The 14,572-nt window shown below is 40.7% G+C and overlaps 1 protein-coding gene across 1 annotated transcript in view; it reads right to left on the bottom strand.

The window, feature by feature from the left end:
• Positions 1 to 6,922, bottom strand: part of sh3bp2 (SH3-domain binding protein 2) — a 30,286-nt gene extending 23,364 nt beyond the window's left edge. The window contains exons 1-2 of the mRNA XM_080509608.1: positions 6,816 to 6,922; positions 6,574 to 6,724 (exon numbers count right to left, since the gene is read on the bottom strand). The gene's annotated coding sequence lies outside the window, so the exon portion shown is untranslated. The remainder of the gene's footprint in view (positions 1 to 6,573; positions 6,725 to 6,815) is intronic.
• Positions 6,923 to 14,572: the final 7,650 nt, after the last annotated feature.

Genomic DNA, 14,572 nt, shown 5'->3' on the forward strand with positions numbered 1-14,572 from the left:
CCATTGGTCTCACGGGTGCTGCGTTATATGCGAGGCGCTTGTGACCACCTGAAGTCGAGACGAGAAAAGAGTGCAAGGTTCACCACAGTCCGGTGGCTAGAAAAGTTTGCACACAATAGTGGGAAGTTTAATGAGTAAAACTGAGGGAGGAACTCTGAGTACCTGGAGAAAACCCACCCAGAGCACACAAACTACACAGAAAGGCTGGCCATGGTGTTGCTATACTGTCACTGCAAAGTGCAAGACGACCACACAAAATGAACGCGTGATTAAATGAAACAAGACACGGCGTCGTGTTTATACAGTGTGAGTGAAACTGTGGCGGTGCTGTAACACCCTGCAGAGGCTGTGTTGTGACATCTGATATTCATATGAGCCGGGGCTGTTGGTTCCTGTTCCAGTGAGTCATAATAATAGACATTTAACAGTCAGGGGATGCCATTTCCTTTTTAATATTTAAATCCTGATTAAAAACGCTTAATGAGAGGATAATAATAACTTTCAAACTCACTTTTTCATTGATAAATTCATTGTAGGTGTAATGTAGATGAATTGAAAAAACACAAAAATGATAAAAAATGACTGACAGTAACTTTACAGTGTTGTTTGAAGTGTGACGCACTTTGAGAACCAGTGGTTGAGTGGGTCAGTTTTAGTGTGAGAGGAGGATTAGATCCTTAATATAAGACAAACTCACTTTTTCTGACATATTTCAATGAAAAAAAAAGTACCTTGAGCTCAAACTACGACAGTATTATGATTGTGCTTCTGGACTCGGAGGTGACCTGTAACAACTTCAATAAATCATTAATGTCCTGGCAGTCTGTACAATCTTTGGATTTTTAAGAAGTGTAAGTAGTACTGTGTAAATTAGCATTACTGATGAAAGCATGTTTTTTTGTTGTAATTGTTATTGTTCAAGGATTAGTATTGTACTTTTTGTTTAAATTGCCATATTTTCATAATAAACTACACTGCTTTGGTGATTTATGATGTGGTTTTGTCTGTAACAATGCGGTCAATTGAAATGACTGCTTCATTTCAGATAGAGTCCAGCCATTGCATCCTATTTGAATACATCCTGAAAACAATTATTTACATTACACGGCAGGAGTGTCAAGCATAATTTAGTTCAGGGTTCCACATACAGTCACAGTGCCATAATAACCTTTATATTTAAACTTTACGGGTTGTCTTTGTTATGGTACAGATTATACGTGATGAAAATGTCACTATTTTCACAAAACGAAACAATTACGACAGAAAACCACGACAATCTCAACATAAAATAAATTTTAATTACACTTATGCAAAATACATGTAAATGTCAAAAAAAAAAAACTCCTATAACTGTCGCATTATAGGTATTTTTACAAACTCCCCCTGACTGCATGGCTTTGAGGCTAGTTTGATAGCAACCAGGCCGCTCGGGTCTCAGTGTGTGTTGTGCTGAAATTGTTACCCTTTGCATGGTGGTTTTTCAGGCCACATTGAAGATGCTTGGTTTTTGCCCACAGCCTAATGTTTGACGGCCCAGTCGCATACAGTTTAAAAATGGTGTGTTTAAAAAAAGATATTTGTTTTGTCTTAAATTTAAATAAATAAATAAAAAGCCAAAAAAGGCTCCTAGCCTGTTGGGTTATTTCCTGACATGTATGACGCACATATGTGACCAAAAAAGGAAGCTTTATACACACTCAGTCACAACTTTTTTTTTTTTTAAGTCGTCCAACTTATCAGACAGATGTCTGAATGAAGTTTTCCCTCAATCATCTGTCTGAATGTCAAATTAAAAATCCTCCTTCACACAGTCCAGCTTCAGGAAAAAAACAAAAAACAAAAAAACTGTACCACACTAACGAAACTCTTAAATACTGCCAGAAGGTTGAACGTTTTGAAAGCCGTGAAACCACTTTTGATCACAAAAACATTATGTGGCTGCACTCTGGCGCCACATAAAGCAGAAGTTCAGACTGAGTTGTTGAAACAATAAAGACGCTCAGTAAACTTCACGCCACAAACGAGTTCATACAGAACACGAAAGAATGACAAAACACACGTATACACTGCAGGGATTCCTCCGGTAGTTCACCAAGGCTTGAAGCACAGTCTGATGTAAGAAAACACCTGGTTGTATAATGTGTACATTGTGTGATCAGCATCATATTCAGGTGCAGCACTGAACAGGAGATCCCTCAAACTTCAATAAAAGAAAACAGATCTTTTTAAAAAACGAAAGATTCTACGGAGCCCCTCTGGTGACATTGGTGAAAAAAATATTATTGCTTAATAACGCGTGGCCACGCGTTATTAAGGCGTGGGAACGAGAAAAATAAGTCGTGGCCACGCGTTATTAAACTGCCGTCAAGTGAGCCGGCACTCAATTTTAACTGCGCTTTTATTAACGCCTTTACGGTAAAACACAGGTCAGCGTATGGCCGCAGTGCTGACAGAAAGACAGATGGTCTGATTTCAAAATGCAATAAAACGGAATCCTTCATAGGTTTACACCCAATTTCACTTCAGTGCTATACTAGGCATACTCCTTTGTTACTACAAGAAATATGAAAGAATATTACTGTACAAATTTGGAGAAAAGTACTCTTAAACTTGGAGTTGATTGAAAATGATGGTCTCGTCTCTTTTCAAATTGCAATAAAATGGAATCCTTCATAGGTTTGTGCCTGATTCCACTTCAAGGCAATACTAGACATACTTGTTTGTTACTGCAAGCAATATCGAAGAATATTACGGTAGGGATTTGGAGTAAAGTACTCTTAAACTTGGAGCAAATTAACGAAAATAATGATTTATCACACCTGTTTTCAAATTCCAATAAAAAAAGATTCTTCATAGGTTTATGCCTGATTTCACTTCAGTGCAATACTTGATATAGTCCTTTACCAGTACCAGTAATATCAAAGAATATTACTGTATACATTTGGAGAAAAGTAATGTTAAACTTGGATCTGTTGGTCGAAAATAATGGTCTTGCCTTCATTAATTTGCTCCAAGTTTAAAAGTACTTTTCTCCAAATTCCTACAGTGATGTTCGTTGATGCTGCTTGTAGTAGTAAAGGAGTATGTCTAGTACTGCCTGAAGTGGAATCAGGCATAAACCTATTAAGGATTCCATTTTATTGCAATTTGAAAATAGATGAGACCATCATTTTTGATCAACACATCCAAGTTTAAGAGTACTTTTCTCCAAATTTATACAGTAATATTCTTTCATATTTCTTGTAGTAACAAAGGAGTATGCCTAGTATTGCACTGAAGTGAAATTGGGTGTAAACCGTTAAAATTGAGTGCCGGCTCACTTGACGGCAGTTTAATAACGCGTGGCCACGCCTTATTTATCTCGTTCCCACACCTTAATAACGCGTGGCCACGCCTTATTTATCTCGTTCCCACACCTTAATAACGCGTGGCCACGCGTTATTAAACAATAATTTTTTTTTCACCAATGTCACCAGAGGGGCTCCGTAAGATTCAGATCAAGTTCACAAAAACCTTTTGTATCTTTATCACTTCTCCCGAGAGGTTTTGTATTTCCAGTGTGCAACATTCATGCACACTTGTGTCACAATTCAATGTTCCCCCTGTATCGCCTGTGTTCAGACCCTTTTATAAGAAGTTCATTTTTAACTATAAACCCGCGTGACTGATGTTTTTCACCTAGTGCAAGAAGCCTGTCCATAGATTCTACAAAATTCTCATGAATCATGTGACTTTATGAGGCTCGTTGTAAACTTCATCCACACCACTCGCTAACACTGCCTCCATCGTCACTATAAACCGTGAACTCAGGCCCTGTTTACGCAAACCTTCAAGTGAAAACGCATCATTGTAACATTTTTGTTTCATACATTTTTTTGTTTTGGTTTGTTTTGAAATGTTTCAGGTTTAACCTGTTTTGAAAACAATGTCTGTTTAAACTGGCAGGGCAGAAACGCTGAGAAACTATGTGGTTTTCATGTAGAGCCACTCGTGGCTGCTGTTGTCTGTGAAATGAAACCACACACACATGCACACTGAAAATAATATGCTATTAACATTAGCAATGTTTATAGCACTTTCATCCACTGTGATGTCTTTAAATGGGTTTTTTAAATAAAGTTGCATTGTATTATATTATATTAGATTGTATTGTATTGTATTGTATTGTATTGTATTGTATTGTATTGTATTGTATTGTATTGTATTGTATTGGGTGAACACGGACATTGGTATGGACAGACAACCAAGTTGGATTGCTATTCCGGGTTGACTCTCAACTATATCACTACAAAGTCCCAGGAGAATCAGGACTGGGAGTCATGGCACTCGGGAGGCCGCCGTTTTTGCTATTGTCCATCTACTGAGCATGTGCAGAAGAACGATTTATTACAGCCACAGTGTACGTACGTGAGCAGGGGAAATTTTTGAAGAAGTTGCATTTTCAGCTGGTTTCAAAAGGTTTTCTGTTTTCAAGGATTTGACAGGTACACAGAGTAACATAGTGGGAGGGACCGATGGCTCCACCGGAGTATTCAAACAGGTTGTGACTAAGAAAATACTGTTAGATGGCAGCATGAAGTGACTTGGTGTCACCGATAACCATGCTTGCATTTAGTTATCGCTGGTCATGTGGCCAACCACTGCATGGTGGTGCAATAGATGCTACTGCTACCTCACAACAACAATATATTGTTTATATGTCAAGTTTCTTGAGGCGTTCCCACAATCCAAATACATGCTGACTGTGTTATTCGATTCTGCATTGCCTGCATGTGTTAATGTTTGTTTCGAGTTCCACTCGTTGTGATTTCATTTTATTTGAGGTCTGGTTTTAATGTATATGTTTCACTGGGTTCCCAGTAATGTCGCAGCATTCTTTTGGGTAGACCACGTTCCACAGTCACATTTCAGCCATCTTTAGTGAATCTGCGGCCATCCTGCTACTTTTTATTTTTTTATTTTTTTATAAATACAGCACTCCATATGTTATATATAATCACTGCAGCCCTTACTCAGCCCCAAATCAGCATCATGTGGTTGGATAGTTACATTTTCTCTATTAACAGGGCTGCTTGTGTTCCGTGACATTTAGCCAAACAGAAAGGATGCGGGACAGAGGAAGCAGGATCAGGACGTAATCGTGACCTCGTTTCTGCCGTTACATAAGCTGAAGTTGTGAGGTTTCCTGGTCATTTCAAACTACAGTCTGAACTCAAGTTGTGGTACTTTTCTTGCACGTGACCATGTGCATGGTATAACCTGCTGGCCACTGAATCAATACATCCAAGAGAGCCCGTTTACACTGCAAGTGTCATGTCAAGAGTCATGACACACTGGAGGAAATATTGTTGTTATTGTCCATCTATTCGCACATACGCAGAAGAAATATTTAATACGGCTGTGGTGCACGTGTGCTGTAACAGAGTTTTGGAAAAGTTGTGTTTTCACCTGTTTACATGGAGATGGAGCGTTTTTTTAAAAAAAGCTGTATTTTCAATGGCTCCGCGCACTGTTGTCATGTGAACAGACCCCAATGAAATATTTCCATTTTCACTTGAAACAGTTGTCGTACAAACAAGGGCCTCAATATTGGAAACATTAGCCAGAGGTGGGAAACCCTCCAACTACCACCTCGCCCCCAACTTGCCAGGGTGCGATCAGACATTTTCTTCTGATTTCGTCTCACAGTTTAGAAACACGAAGTCCGGGGGAAAGGTTTCAGGATAATGTTAAACTATTCTGGTGTGAACGTTCTCCCTTTAACTCGAGAAAGTGCCCGTTGAGTCCCCCTTGTGGTGAGGAGGATAACTGTGGACAAAGAATCCTCAATTGGCCCAGAGAGGACCAGAAGTGGGTCAGGGGTCAGAGGAAGTGCGGTGAAGAAGGACAACCTCTCCAGGATAAATTCCACTGTTGTGTTAGAAATGCTCCCTTCCTACATCTTAAAAGGAGGGAGTAGCACGGCCTGTGTTTGTTAATAAATACTTGTGTAAACTATAACTATCTCAGGTCTGTTTTTCTCAGTCCGCCACAGACTGGAACCTGCAGAATACCTGGAAAACGAAAACCTAACAATAAGAACCACAAGATCAGTGGATGGGTGGATAAAATCAGATAAATGGATTGTGTCCATCCATTAATTCATCCATCCTGGATCCAGTTTAAGATGGTGGGATGCAGGACTTGCGGACTTTGGTCTTTTAATCTAACTTTCTTAGACCAAATGTTGAAGACGCATCAAAAATAAAAACATAAACATATTGTTTTTATGCAATAGTCCTCTAGAAAATCAACATCAAGCAGAGTTTGCTACTTAGCCTGACACTAGCTGATCTGTATGGTTTTAAAATACTTTATTTTATTGTGTTTATGAGAACAGCTGAAGTACCTGCCAGTACAAACCATATCTGTCAGTTGTCCGCCTCACTGTACCCTCCAGCATCATCATCGCCACTTTCTGTTGTAGTAAACCTCAGCGGCCATGCATTTCTTTTTTTTTCTGAATTACAATAAGTCCGAAAACTCCTGGAAGAAAGCTTGAATAAAGGCATATTAAATGAAAAGAAAACTCACCCATGGATTGCCGCGTCAGCTGTGTGGCTCCTCTCTGTGTGTCTGTGTCATAGTGGTTGGAGTCGTGCAGAAGAGCTCCACTTCAGCCTCACTTCACTTCCTGGCCGGCCTTCTTTTCAGAGCCGCTGTGTAAAGTGTCACAACACCCTCCCTTCGACCACAAAGAGAAACCGGCTGCAGCGCTCATTCAGACACAGACAGGCTGACATGCAAAGGAAAAGAGCAAATGTGGGCCTACTTACCAGCAGACGCGTATAAACTGTGCTTCTTGTGGCTGGATTAGGGTGTATGAACTCTTCCCTGCAACGCGGCGGAGGTCTGCGCCGGTTGGATCCTCACCAAAGATGACACCATTGCCAACATCTGCACAGATCGAGTTTCAGCGCTTCAACTCCTGCAGACACAACTTCCAGTGGCCAACTTCCCCCTCGCTGCCTCGTTTTTTGACCACTCCCTCTTTTAGTTAGCAATTATGTCATAAACAAACACCAGTTAACCCAAATCCTGTTGCTAAGTCAACAAACCATCCCGCAGCGTGAGGACATGGAAAAGAATTCCAGTGGAGTAAAAATGCAGTGAGGAGCTGTTTACACAACGCTTCAAGTGAAAGTGCATCGCTTTTGAGTTTTTTGTTTTCAGAAAAGTTAGGACAATGTTTGGAAGACAATGTCCATTTCTAGGGAAAATGGCGGAATGGCTGAAAATGATGACGTTTTCACGTCTGGCCACGAGCGGGTGCTGTTAGTCCCCCGTTTACACTGAGACAGTCAGAGCATTTTCAAAAAGTGGCATTTTCAGTGGGCCTGAGCACCATTATCATTGTAAACCAACACCCAAAATCTTGAAAACGCTGTTGTTTAAACGGGCCCTAAAATCTGTATATGATGCTGTTGAAGAGATGGAGGCTCTTGTTGTGGATGTTGATATTTGCAGAAAGGTCTGCCTCTTCAGTATAGGTCGGTGCGTCAATTCAACGAAAAAGGGTTCATCCTCGGGGTAACTTTTCATGTCTTTTCTCTGATTTATCCAGTGTGGCAAAACGTTTGCATGGTTAAAAACAGATGCACACAATGTGAAAGTTTGACGTGCTGACGGCCCTGAGATTTACATTTAGTGCATGGACTTTTATGAACGTGGCATATCAGGCATGTGTTTCGACATCATGGAAAATACTAAGAGGAATCTATGCTGATGGGAAATATATCATTTAATATATTATTGCATGTGTTTGTGTTGTTTCCTGTCTCTGTGTCATCCGAGTGATGAACTGATCCTGTGATCTGGCCCAGATGGATGCCTGGCGTATATTTATATTTTGAAAAATGTACTAAGGAATAGAGAAATAATTAATAAAAATGACAAACACTTACAGGACAGATCCCAACAATAACAAAGCATGCTGTCCAGAGGGAAGAAGTTTCAACTGGTGGTGGATTTACTGAGTTTGTCAGGATCCGTTTGACCTCATTTAATGCCGTCAGTCGGGTTCTTTAAGGGATTAGCCCAACAGTCTATTCTTTATTCTTAACCTTTCTCTGCATTGTTTTTTTGCCTTTGTTCTCTCTTCATATGAACTGTGTAGGCTTGCTGAATCCCATACCTGACTTCTGTGGTATTATGAACAAATGTGACAAAGGCACAGATCAAATAAGTCTTTCCATGGAATCTGCCAACGTGCACTTTAGTCTGACTCTCGCAGGTCAAATGAGGGTAGAAACCCTGCTGGAACCTAAAGGTTTAGCCCAAAACCACGGGCTACTTGAGAAAAACCATAATCGCCTACATAAAAGCATGGTGCCCACAAGTATTTCAGAAATGATTGCGAATCAAAATCAAAGATCATCTGGAATAGTTATAAGATGAGGCAGTGGTGTGGGAGAAAGTCTGCCACTGACAGAGATGTACGTTATCTTGAGCGGACAATATTCACCATTCAGCACTATTAAAATTCCCTGTAAATAGCTGTGGCTTTAAGGCCGACTTAATTTTAGCTCCTCTGTTGGAAAAAAAAAAAAAGCCAGGAACATTGCTATGCAACAGAATCAGAATGGATATAAAACCGGTCATTACAGACGCTTCAGCCCGACAGTAAAAACCTGCCAGCAAGAATACCCACAGAGCTCTGGAAAGTCAAGACAGGACATATTTGTACCTACTTTCATCCTTTCTGGGAAATACCATACTGCAACCGTACAACCATATAATGCATTGCTTGTGTATTTTGTGATCGTCATTTTGAAATGCCATCTAAAAACAAACAATGAAAAACAAAACAAAAAAACATTTGTGAAGCTGTTGTGTTAATCATGACACCATTCTTGACATCTGCACATTGCAGGTTTCAACGCTTCATCTCCTTCAGACACAACTTCCCCCTCGTTTTGACCACGCCCTCTTTCAGTTAGCAATTATGTCACAAACAAACGCCGGTCAACCCAAATCCTTTTGCTAAGTCAACAAAGCATCTCGCAGCGTGGCGACCTGGAAAAGAGGAAAATTCAAACAGTCCAATGAACATATACGTACATAAAAAAAAAAGAAAAAGAAATCCACATCTCCTCCATACTGACGGCCGTGGGAACGAGGGCACGTCGGTGGTCCCCCACACCGAAACGGAGCAACGTGCCACTCAGACGTTGTTTGAACTTCTGCTGTGTGTGGGAGTTACCGTGCAGTGACACATTTGCATGTTGCAGTGGTTTTTCAGAAGAAGAAGGGACCTGGGGGGAGAGAGAGAGCAGGATGAAAGAAGGACGTAGGAGGAGGAGGGGGAATAGTAAATATGGAGGTGGTTGTCGTGCGGGGGGGCAAATAGGAAAAGAAACTCCTGTGGTCTGTCATGACAGGAAGTCTTAGAAATTTAACATTAAAGTTTTGCTTTACTGAGAAAGTCCCCCCCCCCCCCCCCCCCCCATTAGGTTTTCAATCTGCTGCATGGAGGAGAAAAGAGTATATATGAATATTACCAAGACATTTTATAGACAAACACGTGAAAAACTCAGTTTGAGTCCCCTCTCTCTGATCAGGGCAACACAACAAAGTTCAGACAGCACAAAGAAATGAAAGAGGAAAAGACTTTTAAAAGTGCCGTACATAATGGACTGCTGAGTATTCGACGCAATGGTGTAAAGTCTTACAAAGTTCTACCGAGGTCACATGAGGACACAGTTTATCACCGTTGGCCAGGCAACCACATCACACCTTGAGGCCGACTGACTTGAACCCACCAGAGAATTGAAGGTAAAACTGATAGTGTGCTTTTCAAATCGGCGTGACAGACCTGAAGTGGACTCTTTTCACACGATTGAAGTACCTTCTTCAGTGGTTTTCACATTCTAAATAAAGAAAATTGTATGCAAACTTGGTTGACAGGTGGTCATTTCAGGGGGTGGGGGGGAGACAAAAGATATGTTTGTGGCTATGTGTGTGTGAGTGTTTCCACTCTACACACATAGGATGTAGAGTGCCAAAATAAGCCCACAGCTCAACAGCTTCCTGTGTTTGTCGAAGACACTCAGCAGAGAGCTGCCATCACTTTCTGACCACTGAGCTCCGAGTCGATTCGCGCATTTGCCGTTTCCCTTGACGGTGTGTTTGTTCTCGTGTGCATTTGTTTCTGGCGTAACGGCTTCAGTGTGTTCAAAGCTTGTCAGCTCCAGAATGAGTCAAGTACTAGAGTGTGTTTACGCCAATAGTGTCTCTTCAAATGTGTGTTTGTTCTGAGAAGTGTTAGCTCTACAGTGTATTAGCTCCAAAGTTCAAAGTCCAAGAGTGTTACCTGTGAAGTATGTGCAACCCACAATGCTCAAGGGTATGTCAAGCCTAATTTATACTTCATACACCAAGGTTTTGCGTTTATGCAAAGCACCGCCTCTACGCTCACCTCCAACACTCTTGAAGACTCTTGTATTGTACTGCGACTCCAGTACACACAGTGTACCCTGAGGTGCCACGCTACGTAGTGTGTAGTGTCGGAAGAACTCGAGGCAAAAGGAAAAAGTTGGGAAATATCTCACAGGAAGATGTGGAGTAGCGGGGAAGAAGGAGTGAGAAAGGCGTTCATTGATATCTCGTCTGAAGAATATAGATCACGGTTGTTTGTGGCTTCCCATTAGCCATAAGCCAACTGGCCAAACAACCACGGGCGGAAAAGCGGTGGGACTTCCTGTTTCGGTCCGGACCAATCAATGAGCCATGTTTCTTCTTTATTTCCTCTCTGAACTCTCTGAATGTGAAAGGCCCCTTCAAGAATCTCCACGGTATCATATCTGACACTCCACTTTTGTCATACAGTTCACTTGCACGTGAGGCCAGACCCATGTCTCCCTGGCAGACCAGAGTTTCTTTGTTCAGAACCAGAGTGCAGACGAGGCGTCACACCTGAACAAATAAAGAGACTTTATTAACAAAGGGACTGGTCCGGAGATTCATGAAGTCTCTTTATTAATCAACCCGACGCTTTGAAACGATTCTACCTGGACGGACGTGGAAATGCATCGTTCTGTTCATTTCGTGACGAAATGTAAAGAGTTTGAGGAGTTGTATAAGTTTGCTTCTGGTCAGAGAGGCCCTGTGGGATTCTATATTCGCTGCAGCAACAGCGGCTTGTTTACGTGCGTGAAAGGGGATGTTGCCGTTTCCCCCGCAGTGACAGTAAGAAGCGTCCGTCCCACGTGTCCCGGCTCCTCCTCCCACGCTTCCACAGAGAGGAACACACTGAGGCTATTCTTACCTCCGACAGGAAGCTGCCAACCACAGCACGTTAACTCGCCCGACTCTCACTAGCTCTCTTTGTCTCTCGCTCTCTGACTCATCTCTTCCTCTCCTCACTGTATCTCTCCACTCCTGTCCTCCTCTCTTACGCCTCATGTTTGGCCTCGCAGGAAGCTGAAGGAGCAGTTCTCCTCAATCAGCCTCATTCTCTCGCATTCCTGCCGACTGAACTCAATCTAGTTGTTCTTATAAATACTTTCTGTCTGAGTCAGCAAACAGTTTGACAACAAGTCTGCACAATCTCATGTCGACCACCAAAGTTTTCTTTCACTTATTGTCTTTGCACCGTTTTGCGTCATTTAGCAGGTCTTTGCACATTTATTCTTGAACTCTGTTCTTTGGTGTTACATACAAGTGCATGTTTATCATCTTTTTGCAATTTTTTTTTTCTTATTTTGCACCACATGTGCTTTGCTTTTGTACTTGCTGGGCTATATTTTTTTTTTTTAAACACAGATTTAGCTTTTATTCATTTTGTGCAGTTTTTATTTTTGCTCCATTCTTACAGTCTTTTCACTTTGACTTTGCACATATTTTCCAGGTATTTATTATATTTTTCACATTTAATGCTACTTTTGCACAATTTTTGTTGAATTTATACTCTACTTTTCTCTTTTAGCTTTGTTTATCCATGCACTATTTACTTTCTATGTCCACATTACACTTTTGTGTAAACATTGAAGCGTTTCTATTTTTTTAAATAGATTTTTTTGCACTTACCCCATAGTTCTTGCACATATTTGTATATTTTCACTGCAGCGTTCACTTAATACTTTTTTTTTTTGCTTTGTTAAACACATTATTTTGCCTATTTACATTTTTTTTTAAATCTTTTTTTGTGCAAAATTGTCCTCTTTCTAAATTCAATTGTTTTTGGATGTGTTTTCCTTTTTTTGCACTCTTTTTCATGCATTATCTGAGCTTATTTATTACAATCTCCTTGCTGTTCACTTGCATATGGCGATATCACGGCCTAATGATTCTTGTTGTGGGTTTATGTTTGTATCAGGAAGTCAACCTTCAGTCGCTCATACCTGCGGTTAAGACGTTTGCTGTCATTTCTGAACCTGGCTGGGTTTTAATTCCCCATTCCTTTGAAAGTACTACACACTGGTGCAATGCAAGTTTCTTTCTATGACACTAATGATGACTCTAATGACGACATACAGAGAGAATCCCTCCAATAAGGGCTATTTTTCCTAGGAGCAAAAAAAAAAACCAACAAAAAAAACCAAACTCCTCTTTGTTACTGCATTTATTCACTAGTATGAATGAAAGAAGGAAGTGCTGCACTCTGGTGGCAAAAAGAGGAAAATACAAGAAGAGGTCGCCGGTAATCCCACTGTGGCTCCATCTGGTGGTCGGACTTCGGTACTGCCTTAAATCTCAACACAATATTTATCTTCCTCAGAGGAAGAGACGAAGGAGATCCAATGAATGTCTCTGAAATTTGAGAAGAACAGCCTATGTAATGTGTTTCCATGTATTGGAGAATAAAGTCAATATATGATATAACAAAAAGCCACGTGAGAAGACCTGAGGAGCTCCGTTCCAGCTTGGTCTTTATTTGAGTATGGATGACTTCCTTTTTCCAAACATAGATTGATGCAGCTTCATCAGTATTTTACCAGGATGAAGATGAACATCGTGTGACTTTAATTGTGTTCACAGTGAAACTGAGCCAGGCTCCTCCTTCACCAACATGACCCTGTTGTTTTATACGTAAAATATCAAGTTTAACTGTCTAATGAAATGATGTATTTCTGTCAGTGTAACTTGTCTGCAGGAGAAGAGGCTTTACAGATACCAGGTGCTTTATTAATCCTCTTTTAAACAATACTGTTGATCATCTGGAAATCTTTGTCTCAAAGATCTTAACCTAATCTCAACCACTTGTTTCCGCTGTAATAAAGAAAAAATGTTACCACAAGAAAAAAACAACAAACAAGCAACCAACAATCCTTATTCCCAAGTCCCCCCCCCCTTTTTTTTTTCTCATCATTTTAATGATTTAAAAAGACATAATATCAGATAATAAATGCAAAACATTTGACTATTCTTGTTTTGTACTTGATGGAATGACTTCAACTGTCATAGACAGGAAAAAAATGGGCTAATCCACTCTTGCACACTGAAATGGTGGTTTGATGTCGGGTTTAAATATAGGCCCTGTTTACATGGCAAAGTTTTGTAAACGACGTCCATTTGCACTGAGTCAGCAGAAACACTGAAAATGATGCAATTTTGTTGTTGGGCCAGCAGCGTCCCAGAGGGACTCCTGCAGGGTGACGAGCTCTTCAACATGACATGTTCATCTATTCCTGATCACACTCTGGAAACAGCAGAAACGGTGAAAATGATGTAGTTAGCATGTCAGGCACGGTTTGTTTTTGTGATGAAACCACACGCACACACATCTACGCAGAGAACAATACTGCAACTGCAACTGCAACTGATGCATTGCCTTGTATTTTACATTTTTGTGTACTTGTGAGTGTAACATTAACTACTGATTGAACCACTGAAAAGCCAAAAGTTATTATTCATTTTAAACCCCCTCCATCATTCTCCACTCTTCCATGTCTTCTTCTCTCTTTTATTAGCACCTCATCTTATTCCCCCATGTCTTTATTTAAACAAACTTCACCCAAATTTCATGAGGAAACGGAACCCAAAAATAAAAAATCAATTAGCGAATTAAAATAGCTTCATGGGGCTCGTGTAGCATCAAATAAACAGGAAGAAGCCAATAAAAGCTAAACTGAGAGAAGACAGTGTTTCCTCTTGTGAAACTTTAATACGACGAGTTTGTTCTGTAAAACAATCCAATGAAAAGTGTCTGTCTGGTTTCTAGTGGGAAAGAAACCCGGAGACACAAAGCCGCTTGTATTAACACATCATTTGTCATAAATCTATCATCATACTGTGTCTTTTGATTGAGTTATATTCCAGGATTCTTTTTTGAAACATGCAAATCCTTCCTAAAAGTATTTGTGTTTACTCGTGGTGTCCAGTGGTGTTACTCTGAGAGGAATACCAGCAAAACACACACAAACTAAAAACGCGATCTAATGGTGTCAGCGTGCAATTCACCGTGTGTCATGAAGAGCGTGAGTAAACCAGACGTCTTGGTGTGTCACCCCCCCCCCCCCCCCCCCCCCCCAAAAGCAGCCAGTTTGAGTAAGTCCGAGTCAAATTAGAACTTTGGTTTCTTTTGCTGACAGCA

This window comes from Blennius ocellaris (genome assembly GCF_963422515.1).
Source record: "Blennius ocellaris genome assembly, chromosome: 15".
NCBI classification, from domain to species: Eukaryota; Metazoa; Chordata; class Actinopteri; order Blenniiformes; family Blenniidae; genus Blennius; species Blennius ocellaris.